The following is a 17289-nucleotide window of genomic DNA, read 5'->3' as shown; positions in this document are numbered from 1 at the left end:
CAGAAGCAAATGAGCTGTGAAGAGGGCAGCTGTCCCTGCTGTTGCATGGAGAACTCTGGACTTGGAGGATACAAGAGGTAGTATTAGTACACAGACAAATGCTAATGCTAAACTATTAAATACTTCTCATTGGAGGATTGTGTGTCGAGGTAGGTGAGGGTGAAGTGGCAGTGAGAAGGACTCATTATTTTTTCTCAGATTTGACAGTTGCTGTATCGGAAATAGCTCCTCTCATCTAGCTAAGAGGGACATTCTAGAGAAATAGAAAATGCCATGGTTTGTGGAGTATCCATTCCAGAGATTCTGATTGAGCCTGACAAAATTTGAGGAGTGAAGATAGATTTGTTTTTATAGCTATTCATATGATTGCAAATAATAGAGGGCCCTACAATACTGTAGTGACTAAACAAACAGTATGGAACAGAGCACCCTCTCATTTGATCCTATATCATGATGTAGTTATTTCAGGCTATACATGTTCAGGCACTTCCACAGAAACTCTGAAAATGGAACTGTGAGACTATGGCCAATGAAATATTAAACTCCTTTCCTATATTTCTGTAAAATATGTAATGCATTCCCAGTGGGTTTGGCGACAAATATGTAGCGAGGACCAGTCAACAACGAGAGCATTCAGGTCGCAGTGGTGAGTGGTATATGGGGCTTTGGTGAAAAGACGGATGGCAATGTGATAGACTGCATCCAATTTGCTGAGTAGAGTGTTGGGGGATATTTTGTAAATGACATCGAAGTCAAGGATCGGTAGGATAGTCAGTTTTACGAGGGTATGTTTGGCAGCATGACTGAAGGAGGCTTTGATGCAAAATAGGAAGCCGATTCTAGATTTAATTTTGGATTGGAGATGCTTAATATGAGTCTGGAAGGAGAGTTTACAGTCTAGCCAGACACCTAGGTATTTGTAGTTGTCCCTATGGTCAGAACCGTCCAGAGTAGTGATGCTAGTCGGGCAGGAGGGTGCGGGCAGCGATCGGTTGAAGAGCATGCATTTAGTTTTACTAGCATTTAAGAGCAGTTGGAGGCCACGGAATGAGTGTTGTATTGCATTGAAGCTCATTTGGATGTTTGTTAACACAGTGTCCAAAGAAAGGCCAGAGTATACAGAATGGTGTCGTCTGCATAGAGGTGGATCAAAGAATCACCCGCAGAAAGAGCTTCATCATTGATATATACAGAGAAAAGAGTCAGCCCGAGAATTTAACCCTGTAGCACCCCCATAGAGACGGTCCGGACAACAGGCCCTCCGATTTGACATACTGAACTCATTCTGAGAAGTAGTTAGGGAACCAGGTGAGGCAGTCATTAGAATAACCAAGGCTGTTGAGTCTGCCAATAAGTACCCCCAACAGAACCCTGGACAAGCACACCTGATTCCACTTGTCAACTAATCATAAAGCCCTCAATGAGGTGTGTTTATCAAGAGCTACAACGAAACTGTGTACTGTTGGGGGTACTTGAGGATCAGGGTTGGTAAGCACTGCCATACTCAATAGAACTGTTTAATAAGTAAATATCCCAAACCCCAAACCCCAGTGTCAGTGTGGACATTGGGGTTTGCCATTGAAGAAATTGACCATTTACATTACTCATGAATACCTCTGCATTTACTTTCATTCCAGTTATCGCCATTCTGAGGTGAAATATTAAATTAATAAAACCAACCTCCAGGCTTCTGAAAAATAATAATAATCACTGTCTCAAATCAATTGTTTGTCCAAATATTTTAATTTGCCAAATACAGTAGTATTTTATCCAATGAACTCCAAAGTGCCCCTTTAAGTGGCCAGAGTTTTATAGTCCGTTTCCGGTCAATCCCAAGAACAGTTCCATCTGTGAACCCTTTTTTGTAATTAATTCAACCGCCCGGTAAGCTCCCGCGACACATCATTTTGTGACGAGTCAGAGAGGAAATCAAAGTTAATTCACCTTTAAACAGATATTTGAACCTTGTGGGTTAAGCTGTCCTTGCCTTGTCCTGTTGTTTTGTGTCAATTTACTTACAGGCATAAATAAGGGAAGAAGGTTGAAATAACTGTCCACCCTCTCAACACACACATTCATGTGCTTGCGCACACACTATTAAACACAGTTATACCTGCATTAAAGGCAATGTTCCCACTGTTGCGGGGGCTGCATTCACGGTAGACCTAAACGCTGCATATGTCCTTGACATTCTTACGCAGATCTTCCGCGATACTTCAGCAATACGAATTGAATCCAGCCCAATGACTCGCCTTAAGGTATATTTACCAACAAAGTCAAAGCTCGCATATGTTTTTGGAAGCCTGACTCTAGGATTATCCACTGTTTTTAACAGTGGATGGGTCTACAACAGTGGATGGATCTATAATAGTGGATGGTTCTATAACAGTGGATGGTTCTATAACAGTTGATGGTTCTATAATAGTGGATGGTTCTATAACAGTGGATGGGTCTACAACAGTAGATGGTTCTATAATAGTGGATGGTTGTATAACAGGTCTGTAACCTGTCATTATGTTGTATCTCTGTCTCAGGAGTGGAGACAATTTTAGTGGTGGAATATATGTGAAATACATTATAAACCCATCCACCTGTGCCGTTGAAGATAGACAACCAAAGACTCGTCTTAAAGTTTAGTTACCAACAAAGTTGAAGCTTAGCTGTGTCAACAAAAATACATCCAGAGAAAAAATGGAGTATAGTTTTTGTTTTTAAGAACTGGCTATCCCCTTCCCCAAAAGCAATAGATCCATGAAAGTGAGTGGGTATTGTGTGGCACGATACACATTTAGTAAGAAAGGAGCCCTGTTGAATGGGACGAGCCAGTCGGCATAACAATGAGTGTGGCTTTTTTAGGTCTCCCTTTCTGAGTCCCTGAGCATTTTAAGTCACCTGTCAAGCACAGTTCACCTGTGTACTTGAGGCGCTGAGTAGAGTCTCTCCACTGAACGTCACTTGGTCTCAAGATGTTGTCATCTTGATGTGGTTTTGATCTTTACGAACAAACAAGCTTTTAAACATATTACTTTTCCATCAACAATGGATGGGGAAAGAGGACTATGATCTCATTTATGAAATTTAAAAAAAAAAGACCAAAGATGCTGGAATTGTAATTCATGTCCCTGATCCCTGATGTTTGATGTGAATGACTTTCGCATAATTTGAAATAAATAAACACTTTTTATTATTACATCTTGAAATCCACAGATAATGTCAAATAATCAACAGGCCAGCAGGCCTTGTTTGAAACGTGAATCATTAACAATAGAATAAAAGAATACATTCTGAGTATGTTCAGATGTATATCAAAGGGTATTAAAAGTGTTGCACCCACAGAAGTTGTTTTGTCATTTCAAACCAAAAACAGAGATGTGCAATAAATAAGCATCCGCCTGGCGTTGTACTCAGTCAATGGAAAATGAACGCCAATTCTTCACATTTCACATCTCAGCTGTGAATTGTAACCAACTCCAGATGATTGGGCCAACGTTACATCAATGTTATACAGTACCTTTCCGCTCATGATTTCAGCAATGGCTGGAAGATTCTGAAATCTACTACTTTTTCAAAGCCTGTTTATGTGATTTTTGAGGAAAATCGATTTCCATAAAAAACAAACAGTGCAACCTGAGTGGAGTGCAGATGCCGAGCGCTACAGAATAACATGAAAGTATAATCATGAAAGACATCAAGTCCTAACGAAGCATCTGGAATCATCAAATAAGAAGACAACCTGGTCTATTCCTTCCTTCCTTCCCTCCCTCTCTCCCTCCCTGGTGGAATGGATGCTTGTCCTTGATGCTTAGTGCCTTGTCAAAAAACATCAACAAAAAAAACAAGGTGGATGCCGTGGGAGAGTTACCAATAGGGGTAAGGGGGTTGAAAACTCATAAAACTCATACTTTTCTATACGTTTGTCTGAAACGTTTCTTAAATGTTTGAAGTAGGCGATGAGATTGAATACAATAGAAGCTCGACGGGCTAGGTTGACCCTGCGCATTGGAAAGTGACCGTTTAAGACGTACTTTGCATTTCACAGAGTTGTGTGTCAATTGGGGAGATGTGATGGCATTTGTGGCATCACATCAATTATAGACACCAGCACACAGGGGGATCTTTAATTGTCAATCGTCCTTTAAAGAGTATCTTCAGCACTACAGGTTGAATAGAGCCCTTTGAGTATATGTCTTCAGCAGCACAGGTGGATGGGTTCAGGTGTGGTACCTGACTTAATGAAGCAATTGCTGGGCATGCCACTATTTTGGCTACCATGGCTATGCCCCCAAAGGATGACATTGCCCACATCCACAGGACATACGTGGTCACTGAATTGTTTGAGGTGCACAACACCAATGTAAACCATATGCCGTCTCAGTCACCAGATCTCAGTCTAATTGAACACCTGTGGCAGATTCTGGAGCGGCGGTTGAAATAGAGTTTTCTACCATCAATAAAATACCAAATGACGGAATTTCTTGTGAAAGAATGGTAAAGCATCCCTCCAATACATTTTCAGACACTTGTAGGATCTATGCCAAGGTGCATTGAAGCTGTTCTAGTTCGTGGTGACCCAACGCCCTATTAAGACACTCCATGTTGGTGTTTCCCTTATTTTGGCAGTTACCTGTATTTTCCTCCACTAAAATTGCCTCCACCCCTGAGACTCACAGATACAAAACAGAAACAAAAGCTGAAGTGATATTCATTTGTATTTATGAGCCTCGCTGAATTGGTTATGTGTCTGGCGCCCCAAGAAGGTGCCATGCTAAAACTCAGAGGTGAAACCTGGCGGCATTGTGTAAGAAGATCGATGATCTGAATACACAATAGCTTCAGATACAATAGCTTTAGACACATTCAGTATGGTCCTTTGGTGGCGGCGAAATTGAAAATGAAAGCACAGATGCTGTCTTAGTATGTTCGGGGATCACTCTTCCTCAAATACTTTAAAAAGTGTCACGAAATACCAAACCATTGTGTGTATGTTGTTCAGTGCAGGCGAGGGCTGACAACCCCACTTACATAAGGTATCAGTTATGTTTTCTCTCTAAGGTGAGTCAATTCATATCATCGGGGGAAAGCAATTGAAAACAGGTTATGTTATCTTGTCTCCACAGTCCAATGTTAGAGTGTATTGTGCAGCATTAGTGTGTGCTGGTTCTTTCACACAAATGTACAGGGATTTGTCCTTGAACTAGCAATGAACCAACTATCTAGTTGGCCCAACAATGAAAAGTAGCTATTACATGTTAAATTATAGAGGGTGTAGGGGTTAACTAGACCCTCAGATAGCCACCTCAACCAAACCAGTAAGGCTGCCGGACTCAGTGCGAAGTGCTATCCCAGCACACAATGCCATGTTTGAAGTTTGCGCAATATCATACAAATATTGATTTCGAGACTTGACATGTAACAGATGAAATTCTTCCCAAATGAAATATTAAACGACATGGGGGATTTGTTCGTTAGAATTTCATGCTAGTTGTATTATTTAAAAGTGGAACAGGAATTCCATTATTCAAGTCAGGAGTGTGTCCCGAAGTTGATGGGTTTATTGATCCCATTGCCAATCTTTCGAAGTCACCCTCAGAGTTTTGTCCACAACACGTGACAACGGAGGGCCCCCGAGAGAGTTGGTTGTCTCTCTCTCACTCTCTCACTCTCTCTCTCTCTCTCTCTCTCTCTTTCTCTCTCTCTCTCTCTCGCTCTCTCTCTCGCTCTCGCTCTCTCTCTCTCAAAGACATACATGACAGAATATTACAAACAAAAGTTTATGCATGTGCCTTGCATACCCTTATCTTTTAATGGTTATTGCTAATCCAAATATCTACAGTATGATCAATATAATGACATTGACAATAAGCTCATTATCTACCTAACGGATTCTCCATATCTACCTTATTTATCTATTTTCTAAATCTCTGCAGTGAAGCTGGACCTTCTGCTCACCCATGCTCCTCCATGACCCTGTTATCATGAGGTCATAGAGTTGCTATCAGGCTTAGCCAATTATATTGGCAGATGATTTTTCATACTAAAGTTTACCTAGATATGGGTACGATGATACATTTTCAGCCTTTGAATTACAGCAAATAGCCTCCGGGTTTGTTGTGCTAACTGATAAAAAACGCCTGCATATCTGACAGCTCCCTTTTGACGAGAGGTAGATAATGCATAGTTTTTGTATAATCTGCTGAGCGTGTGAAATCATCAATAAGAAAAATGAGTTATTCCCTTGTTTTAAAAAAAAGATTATACAATTAATGTTTCATTACTCATCTTACGTGATTTTGTGAATTTATTTATGCTAAACCCTGAGAGATATTGTTCAAATATTGTGGACAGCAGTACGTCTCCTCAGATTCTTCAGTCCGTAGTAGGACCCTAGAAGGAATACTAAATACAGTATGTTGTTGTTATGGGCTAACACTCATATTACATTTTTCAATAATATAATCCCTAATGTTAAATGTACAAGCTTACTCCCACTTGAAGAGTCAAAAGGTTTCTGAGCTAATTTAAGGGGATTTGATATCAAACCGATTCTCTTATGATAGTCTACAGAGGTTGATGTCTATTCTCTTGAGCTTTTCATCTAGCTAAGTGCCTCTGTTTATGTAATAGGCTTCAGGCAGGCTATGAGGGGTGGTAGATTTAATAAATGGATTATTGTTATTACAATATGCATAAGCCACCCCTGTAATGGCTTCCTGTCCTCGTCCATGTAAGACAATGGAAAGCTGTCCTCTAGCCTGCGTGTTGTTAGCAGAGGAAAATAACCCGAAGTAAGAGGCAATAGATGCTTATGGAGGTTGTTTTCCTCTACGTTATGCTCAATGGGAGACACAAGATGATGATATTGCAGATTTCAAGCAAGACCACACCATTGCACATCACATCACTGCAATACCATAGTGGGCCTATATTGATACGTATTTGGATTAATCAAATCAAATCAAAGTTTATTTGTCATGTGCACCGACTACAACAGCTGTAGACCTTACAGCAAAATGCTTACTTACAGGCTCTAACCAATAGTGCAAAAAAAGTATTAGGTGAACAATAGGTAAGTAAAGAAAACACTAGCGAGGTTATATACAGTAGCGAGGCTATAGAAGTAGCGAGGCAACATACAGACACCGGTTAGTCAGGCTGATTGAGGTAATATGTACCTGTAGATATGGATAAAGTGACTATGCATGTATGATGAATAGAGAGTAGCAGTAGCATAAAGAGGTGATGGTGGGTGGTGGGGCACAATGCAGATAGTCCGGTTAGCCAATGTGCGGGAGCACTGGTTGGTCGGGCCAATTGAGGTAGTATGTACATATGTACATGAATGTATAGTTAAAGTGACTGTGCACACATGATAACAGAGAGTAGCAGCAGCGTAAAAGAGGGGTTGGGGGGTGGAGGGGGCTCACAATGCAAATAGTCCGGGTAGCCATTTGATTACCTGTTCAGGAATCTTATGGCTTGGGGGTAAAAACTGTTGAGAAGCCTTTTTGTCCTAGACTTGGCACTCCAGTACCGCTTGCCATGCAGTAGTAGATAGAACAGTCTATGACTGGGGTGGCTGGGATCTTTGACAATTTTTAGGGCTTTCCTCTGAACCCACCTGGTGTAGAGGTCCTGGATGGCAGACAGCTTAGCCCCAGTGATGTACTGGGCCGTACGCACTACCCTCTGTAGTGCCTTGCGTTCAGAGGCCGAGCAATTGTTGTACCAGGCAGTGATGCAAAGAGTCAGGATGCTCTCAGCTGTAGAACCTTTTGAGGATCTCAGGACCCATGCTCAAATCCTTTTAGTTTCTTTAGGGGGAATTGGCTTTGTCGTGCCCTCTTCATGACAGTCTTAGTCTGGTTGGACCATGCTAGTTTGTTGGTGGAAACCAAGGAACTTGAAGCTCTCAACATGCTCCACTACAGCCCTTTCGATGACAATGGGGGCTTACGCGGTCCTCCTTTGCCTGCAGTCCACAATCATCTCCTTAGTCTTGGTTACGTTGAGGGAGAGGTTGTTATTCTGGCACCAGGTATCTGACCTCCCTATAGGCTGTCTCGTCATTGTCGGTGATCAGGCCTACCACTGTTGTGTCGTCTGCAAACTTAATGATGGTTTGGGAACCATGCCTGGGTACGCAGTCGTGGGTGAACAGGGAGTACAGGAAGGGACTGAGCACGCACCCCTGGGGGGCTCCAGTGTTGAGGATCAGCGTGGCAGATGTGTTGTTACCTACCCTCACCACCTGGGGGCGGCCCGTCAGGAAGTACAGGATCCAGTTGTAGAGGGAGGTGTTTAGTCCCAGGATCCTTAGCTTAGTGATGAGCTTTGAGGGTACTATGGCGTTGAACGCTGAGCTGTAGTCAATGAATAGCATTCTCACATAAGTGTTCCTTTTGTCCAGTTGGGGAAGGGCAGTGTGGAGTGCAATAGAGATTGCATCATCTGTGGATCTGTTTGGGCGTTATGCAAATTGGAGTGGGTCTAGGGTTTCTGGGATAATGGTGTTGATGTGAGCCATTACCAGCCTTTCAAAGCACGACATGACTATGGACGTGACTGCTACGGGTCTGTAGTCATTTAGGCAGGTTGCCTTTGTATTCTTGGGCAGAGGGACTATGGGGGTCTGCTTGAAACATGTTGGTATTACAGACTCAATCAGGGACATGTTGAAAATGTCAGTGAAGACACCTGCCAGTTGGTCAGCACATGCCCGAAGCACATCAAATCAAATCAAATTAAATGTATTTATATAGCCCTTCTTACATCAGCTGATATCTCAAAGTGCTGTACAGAAACCCAGCCTAAAACCCCAAACAGCAAGCAATGCAGGTGTAGAAGCACAGTGGCTAGGAAAAACTCCTTAGAAAGGCCAAAACCTAGGACGAAACCTAGAGAGGAACCAGGCTATGAGGGGTGGCCAGTCCTCTTCTGGCTGTGCCGGGTGGAGATTATAACAGAACATGGCCAAGATGTTCAAATGTTCATAAATGACCAGCATGGTCAAATAATAATAATCACAGTAGTTGTCGAGGCTGCAGCAAGTCAGCGCCTCAGGAGTAAATGTCAGTTGGCTTTTCATAGCCGATCATTAAGTGTATCTCTACCGCTCCTGCTGTCTCTAGAGAGTTGAAAACAGCAGGTCTGGGACAGGTAGCACGTCCGGTGAACAGGTCAGGGTTCCATAGCCGTAGGCAGAACAGTTGATACTGGAGCAGCAGCACGGCCAGGTGGACTGGGGACAGCAAGGAGTCATCATGCCAGGTAGTCCTGAGGCATGGTCCTAGGACTCAGGTCCCCTGAGAGAGAGAAAGAGAGAATTAGAGAGTATACTTAAATTCACACAGGACTCTGGATAAGGGGTCAGGAGACACTGTGGCCCCACCGAGGATACCCCCGGACACGGCCAAACAGGCAGGATATAACCCCATCCACTTTGCCAAAGCACAGCCCCCACACCTGTAGAGGGATATCTTCAACCACCAACTTACCATCCTGAGACAAGGCCGAGTATAGCCCACAAAGATCTCCGCCATGGCACAACCCAAGGGGGCACCAACCCAGACAGGACGATCACGTCAGTGACTCAACCCACTCAAGTGACGCACCCCTCCTAGTGACGGCATGGAAGAGCACCAATAAGCCAGTGACTCAGCCCCTGTAATAGGGTTAGTGGCAGAGAGTCCTCGTGGAGAGAGGGCAACCGGCCAGGCAGACACAACATGGGCGGTTCGTTGCTCCAGAGCCTTTCTGTTCACCTTCACACTCCTGGCTACACTCAATCATAGGACCCACTGAGGAGATGAGTCTTTAGTAAAGACTTAAAGGTTGAGACAGAGTCTGCGTCTCTCACATGGGTAGCCAGACCATTCCATAAAAATGGAGCTCCACAGGAGAAAGCCCTGCCTCCAGCTGTTTGCTTAGAAATTCTAGGGACAATAGGAGGCCTGCGTCTTGTGACCGTAGCGTACGTATAGGTATGTACGGCAGGACCAAATCAGAAAGATAGGTAGGAGCAAGCTTATGTAATGCTTTGTAGGTTAGCAGTAAAACCTTGAAATCAGCCCTTGCCTTAACAGGAAGCCAGTGTAGGGAGGCTAGCACTGGAGTAATATGATACATTTTTTGGGTTCTAGTCAGGATTCTAGCAGCTGTATTTAGCACTAACTGATGTTCATTTATTGCTTTATCTGGGTAGCCGGAAAGTAGAGCATTGCAGTAGTCTATCCAAGAAGTAACAAAAGCATGCATACATTTTTCTGCATCATTTTTGGACAGAGAGTTTCAGATTTTTGCAATGTTACGTAGATGGAAAAAGCTGTTCTTGAAACAGTCTTGATATGTTCGTCTAAAGAGAGATCAGGGTCCAGAGTAACGCCGAGGTCCTTCACAGTTTTATTTGAGACAACTGTACAACCATCGAGATTAATTATCAGATTCAACGGAAGATCTCTTTGTTTCTTGGGACCTAGAATAAGCCTCTCTGCTATGTCCGAGTTTAAAAGTAGAAAGTTGGCAGCCATCCACTTCCTTATGTCTGAAACACAGGCTTCTAGCAAGGGCAATTTTGGGGTTTCACCATGTTTCATTGAAATGTACAGCTGTGTGTCATCCGCATAGCAGTGAAAGTTAACATTATGCCGATAGTTTTTTTTATAATTTCTGGGTCAAGGTTTGGCTTTTTCAAGAGAGGCTTTATTACTGCCACTTTTAGTGAAATTGGTACACATCCGCTGGATAGAGAGCTGTTTATTATGTTCAACATAGGAGGGCCAACCACAGGAAGCAGCTCCAGCTCTTTCAGTAGTTTAGTTGGAAAATGGTCCAGTATGCAGCTTGAAGGTTTAGAGGGCTTGAATATTTTCATCATTGTGCCAAGAGATATAGTACTAAAATACTTGAGTGTCTCTCTTGATCCTGGCAGAGTTGAGCAGACTCAGGACAACTGAGCTTTGGAGGAATACACAGATTTAAAGAGGAGTCCGTAATTTGCTTTCTAATGATTATGATCTTTTCCTTAAAGAAGTTCATGAATTTATTACTGCTGAAGTGAAAGCCATTCTCTCTTTCGGAATGCTGCTTTTTAGTTAGCTTTGCGACAGTGTCAAAAATAAATTTCGGATTGTTCTTATTTTCCTCAATCAAGTTGGAAAAATAGGATAATCGAGCAGCAGTGAAGGCTCTTCGATACTGCATAGCACTGTCTTTCCAAACTAGTCGGGCGACTTCCAGTTTGGTGTGGCGCCATTTCCGTTCCAGTTTTCTGGAAGCTTGCTTCAGAGCTTGGGTATTTTCTGTATACCAGGGAGCTAGTTTCTTATGACCAATGTTTTTAGTTTTTAGGGGCGCAACAGTATCTAGGGTATTACGCAAGGTCAAATTGAGTTCCTCAGTTAGGGCGTTAACTGATTTTTGTCCTCTGATGTCCTTGGGTAGGCAGACAGAGTCTGGAAGGGCATCAAGGAATCTTTGGGTTGTCTGAGAATGTATAGCACGACTTTTGATGCCCCTTGGTTGGGGTCTGAGTAGATTATTTGTTGCCATTACAAACGTAATAAAATGGTGGTCCGATAGTCCAGGATTATGAGGAAAAACATTAAGATCCACAACATTTATTCCATGGGACAAAACTAGGTCCAGAGCATGACTGTGACAGTGATTACGTCCAGAGACATGTTGGACAAAACCCACTGAGTCGATGATGGCTCCCAAAGCCTTTTGGAGTGGGTCTATGGACTTTTCTATGTGAATATTAGAAGCACCAAAAATTTGAATATTATCTGCTATGACTACAAGGTCCGATAAGAATTCAGGGAACTCAGTGAGGAACGCTGTGTATGGCCCAGGAGGCCTGTAAACAGTAGATATAAAAAGTAATTGAGTAGGCTGCATAGATTTCATGACTAGAAGCTCAAAAGACGAAAACAATTTTTTTATTTTGTAAATTGAAATTTGCTATCGTAAATGTTAGCAACACCTCCGCCTTTGCGGGATGACGGGGGATATGGTCACTAGTGTATCCAGGTGAGGCCTCATTTAACACAGTAAATTCATCAGGCTTAAGCCATGTTTCAGTCAGACCAATCACATCAAGATTATGATCAGTGATTAGTTCATTGACTATAACTGTCTTTGAAGTGAGGGATCTAAAATTAAGTAGCCCTATTTTGAAATGTGAGGTATCACGATCTATTTCAACAATGGCAGGAATGGAGGAGGTCTTTATCCTAGTGAGATTGCTAAGGCGAACACCGCCATGTTTAGTTTTGCCCAACCTAGGTCGCGGCACAGACACTGTCTCAATGGGGATAGCTTAGCTGAGCTGTCCTGTTTGTGGGCGAGTCCCAGAAAGTGGGCCAATTATCTACAAATTATATATTTTGGGAGGGGAAGAAAACAGTTTTCAATCAGCGATTGAGTTGCGAGACTATGCTGTAGAGCTCATCACTCCCCCTAACTGGGAGGGGGCCTGAGACAATTACTCGATGCCGACACGTCTTTCTAGCTGATTTACACGCTGAAGCTATGTTGCGCTTGGTGACCTCTGACTGTTCCATCCTTGGGTGCCGACGTGAATAACAATATCTCTATACTCTCTACACTTGCCAGATTTAGCTTTAGCCAGCACCATCTTCAGATTAGCCTTAATAACGTCAGTAGCCCTGCGCCCTGGTAAACAGTGTATGATCGCTGGATGATTTGTTTTAAGTCTGCGGGTAATGCTGCAGGTAATGGAGTCACCAATGATTAGGGTTTTCAATTTGTCAGATCTAATGGTGGGAAGCTTCGGCGCCTCAGACCCCGTAACGGGAGGAGGAGAGACAAGAGAAGGCTCTGCCTCAGACTCCGACTCGCTGCTTAATGGGGAAAACCGGTTGAAAGTTTCTGTCGGCTGAATGAGCGACACTGGTTGAGCATTCCTACAGCATTTCCATCCAGAAGCCATGAGAAAGTTGTCTGGCTGCGGGGCCCGTGCGAGGGAATTTATACTAATGTTACTATCTGTACTTACTGGTGGCACAGATGCTGTTTCATCCTTTCCTACACTGAAATTACCCTTGCCTAACGATTGCGTCTGAAGCTGGGCTTGCAGCACAGCTATCCTCGCCGTAAGGCGATTGTTCTCCTGTGTATTATGAGTACAGCGACTGCAATTAGAAGGCATGATCTTAATGTTACTATTTAGCTTCGGCCGTTGGAGGTCCTGACGAACTATGTCCAGATAAAGCGTCCGGAGAGAAAAAGTTGAAAGAATAAAAAGTTAAGTGAGGGAAAAACTAAAAATATCAATGGTAATTAAAAAGTAAAAACCGTAAAGTTGTCAGGTAGCAAAGTAAGGTTGGCAACAAAATGCACAGCAACACGTAAACAAGTCTGCAAGTTGTGACTGGAAATGAGGGAAATCCACTTCATTGCTGCTTGAGCATGTTGTTGGTAATCATGTCCTTGTAATCCGTCTGGTCCCGCAGCCTTGTGTATGTTGACCTGTTTAAAGGTCTTACTCACATCGGCTACGGAGAGCGTGATCACAGATTCTTCCGAAACAGCTGGTGCTCTCATGCATGCCTCAGTGTTGCTTGCCTCGAAGCGAGCATAGAAGTGATTTAGCTCGTCTGGTAGGCTCGTGTCACTGGGCAGCTCATGGCTGTGCTTCCCTTTGTAGTCTGTAATAGTTTGCAAGCCCTGCCACATAACACGAGTGTCGGAGCCGGTGTAATATGATTCAATCTTAGCCCTGTATTGAAGCTTTGCCTATTTGATGGTTCATCGCAGGGCATAACAGGATTTATTGTATGCTTCCGGGTTAGAGTCCTGCTAGGCAGAATACTGCCCCCTTTGGAGGAATTGCGTGCCCAAACTGAAAAAAAATCTGTCCAAAATTGCTAATATATGCATATAATATTATATAATATAATAATATTATTAATTATTATTGGATAGAAAACACTCTAAAGCTTCTAAAACCGTTGGAATTATGTCTGTAAGTATAGCAGAACTCACAGGGCAGGCATTCTCCCAAACAAGTTTTGGGATCATGAAAGTTGGGGCAACTTTGACGTGATCGCCCCACCCTTCCCAACCAGCTATGGATCTGGAGACACTTTCTATGTCTTCCACTAGATGTCCTCATTCAGTAGAGCGTTTAATCGTTCAAATCCCGCGAGTTTTGGCCCTTTGGGAGTGAATTGAGTGCGTATCGCAAGAAAATACCTGTGCGTTAGGGTGCGAATTGGTCCCATCCATTCCTTTGTTCCAGCACTCCGGAGGAGAACTAACAATGACCGGTTGAATTGAAAATTGTTTTGTACGTTTAGAACATCCTAAAGCTTGATTCTGCACTTAGTTTGACCTGTTTAGTCAACATATAATATGTAATTTTGAAGTTTTGATGCGCAACTTTTCGGGACCAGAAGAAATTTTGGGTGCATTTCAGCTGATATTGTTAGCAGATGCTAATACAAAGACACAAGACTTGAAACCAAACAATGTTTTGGGTAAGTATGAACCCTTCCAGTACATTCTGAATGAAGACCATCAAAGGTAAGGGAATATTTATGCTGAAATTGTGTGTTTCTGTTGACTCCAACATAGCGGAGAAATATTGCTTATGTCTGAGCGCCTTCTCAGAATATTGAATAGTGAGCGATTTCTGTAACGTTAAAAAGAAATGTAACAAAGCGATTGCATTAAGAAGCAGTGTATCTTTCTAACTATATGTAGAACATGTATATTTAGTCAAAGTTTATGATGTCTATTTACGTTATCTTGCGGCGCTATCTATATTTTCTGCTGACATTTTTCAGTATTTTCTGAACATGAATTCAATGTAAATGGACATTTATGGATATAAATGGCATATTATTGAAAAAAAAAATGTACTGTGTAACATGTCCTATTACTGTCATCTGCTGAAGATTTTCAAAAGGTTAGTGAATGATTTATTTTTTAATCCTGCTTTTATAATTTTATATTTTCTGGGACAAAATGGCTGCCTCTTGTCTTCGTTTCGGTGGTGGTCTAATATAAATATGTGGTGTGTTTTCGCCGTAAAACATTTAAAAAATCTGAAATGCTGGGTAGATGAACAAGGTGTTTATCTTTCATTTGAGGTATTGGACTTGTTAATGTGTGGAGGTTAAATATTTCTAAGAATATTTTTGCGTTCCAAGCGCCACGTTCCAGCTGAACGTGGGAGGGGTCGTTCCCAAAAGGGAACCCTCACCCGTCATCAGGTTAAAAGCGGCAGCTCTGCCCTTTAGTTCAGTGCAAATGTTGCCTGTAATCCATGGCTTCTGGTTGAGGTATGTACGTACAGTCATTGTGGTGACGACGTCCTCAATGCACTTATTGATAAAGCCAGTGACTGATGTGGTGTACTCCTCAATGCCATTGGAAGAATCCCGGAACATGTTCCAGTCTGTGATAGCAAAACAGTCCTGTACTTTAACATCTGCTTCATCTAACCACTTTTTTATAGACCGTGTCACTGGTGCTTCCTGACTTAATTTTTGCTTGTAAGCAGTAGTCAGGAGGATAGTGTTGTGGTCGGATTTACCAAATGGAGGGCGAGGTAGAGCTTTGTATGCATCTTTGTGTGTGTAGTACAGGGGATCTAGAATTTTTTTCTCCCTCTGGTTGCACATTTAACAATTTGATAGATATTTGGTAGAACTGATTTAAGTTTTCCTGCATTAAAGTCTCCGGCCACTAGGAGCACCGCCTCTGGGGTGAGTGGTTTCCTGTTTGCTTATTTCCTTATATAGCTGACTGAGTGCAGTCTTAGTGCCAGCATCTGTCTGTGGTGGTACGTAAACTACCACAAAAAAGAATAGCTGAAAACTCTCCAGGCAAGTAGTGTGGCCTGCAATTTATCACAATATACTCTACTTCAGGTCAGCAAAATCTAGAGACTTCCTCTGATTTCGTGCACAGGCTGTTGTTTACAAATATGCACAGACCCCCTCCCCTCGTCTTACCGGAGTGTGCTGTTCTATTTTGCCGGTGCAGAGTAAATCCCGCTAGCTGAATATGCATGTCGTCATTCAGCCACTATTGCGTGAAAGATAGGATATTACAGTTTTGATGTCCCGTTGGTAGGATATTCGTGATCGTACCTCGTTCAATAATTGCACGTTGGTGAGTAAAATATAACGGCAGCTTTCCCACTCGCCTTCTGCGGGTCCACCCGAGGCATCCCACTCTGTGACCCCTGTACCTGCGTTTCTTCCTCTTGCATATAAGAGGGATGTTGGCCCTGTCGGGTGCTTGGAGAATGTCCTGTGCGTCTTGCTTGTTGAAGAAAAAAATCTTTCTACTCTGAGGTGAGTGATCCCTGTCCTGATATCCAGAAGCTCTTTTTTTGCCGTAAGATACAGTGGCAGAAACGTTATGTATAAAATAAGTTACAAACAACGGAACAAAAATTATAATTGCAAAATTGGTTGGGCGCCGTTAAAACTGCTGCCATTTCTTCCGGCACCACTTTCTCTGATGTCAATGTTTGAGTGATTACACGGAAACGCAAGTAATTTTTTTTGTGGGAGAAATGGAGTAATCATTTATTACAGAAAAACTAGCTGTTGAAAATATAATTATGTTTACTCACAATCATCTATCCTAAGCACCATAAAACACAGTCTCGGGACATGGGCGGTCTTGACAAAATGTACATCTTTATGATCAAACCACCTCTTCACAGGAGTGCCATCCTAACCAATAGCAGTGTTATCCTATGTGTGGGAGGTTTGCACATGCATGGGAGCCCAGCTCACATTAAAACAATGCGTAAATACACTTTAGACTAGAACCAAGCTTCTATTACCCAACCCACAGATCTATCAGCAACCCTCGCCAATCGTTCGAGTATGTGTTTGGGGTTCTAAGGCTGTGTTTACACAGGCAGCCCAATTCTGATCTTTTGTCCACTTATTGGTCTTTTGATCAATCACATCTGATCTTTTTTAGAATAATAGAATCATAAAAATACCAGATTTGGACTGCCTGTGTAAACACAGACTAGATACCTGTAAGACATTGTGATGGGTCCCAAAGGCCCCACTATTAATCTAACCCTAGGTATAATGAGGCTGCTTTGAAGGCTTTCAAAGGGACAAGGGACAAGGGACAAATGGCTTTGCCATCCAGCGGTAACCATTTCATGTCCAATTCTGTCCATCTGCTAACTACGACAGAAAACTGCGAAAGTGAAATAAACTGTAATCGAAGGAGAGTACTTTTATTGTCTGGTGAAGGCCCAATCCCTTGACGGGACGGTGGCTTCGCAGA

This window comes from Oncorhynchus mykiss, chromosome 17, assembly GCF_013265735.2.
Source record: "Oncorhynchus mykiss isolate Arlee chromosome 17, USDA_OmykA_1.1, whole genome shotgun sequence".
Classification (NCBI taxonomy): Eukaryota; Metazoa; Chordata; class Actinopteri; order Salmoniformes; family Salmonidae; genus Oncorhynchus; species Oncorhynchus mykiss.
The sequence above is the reverse complement of the archived record's forward strand: the minus strand, read 5'-3'. Positions refer to the sequence as shown.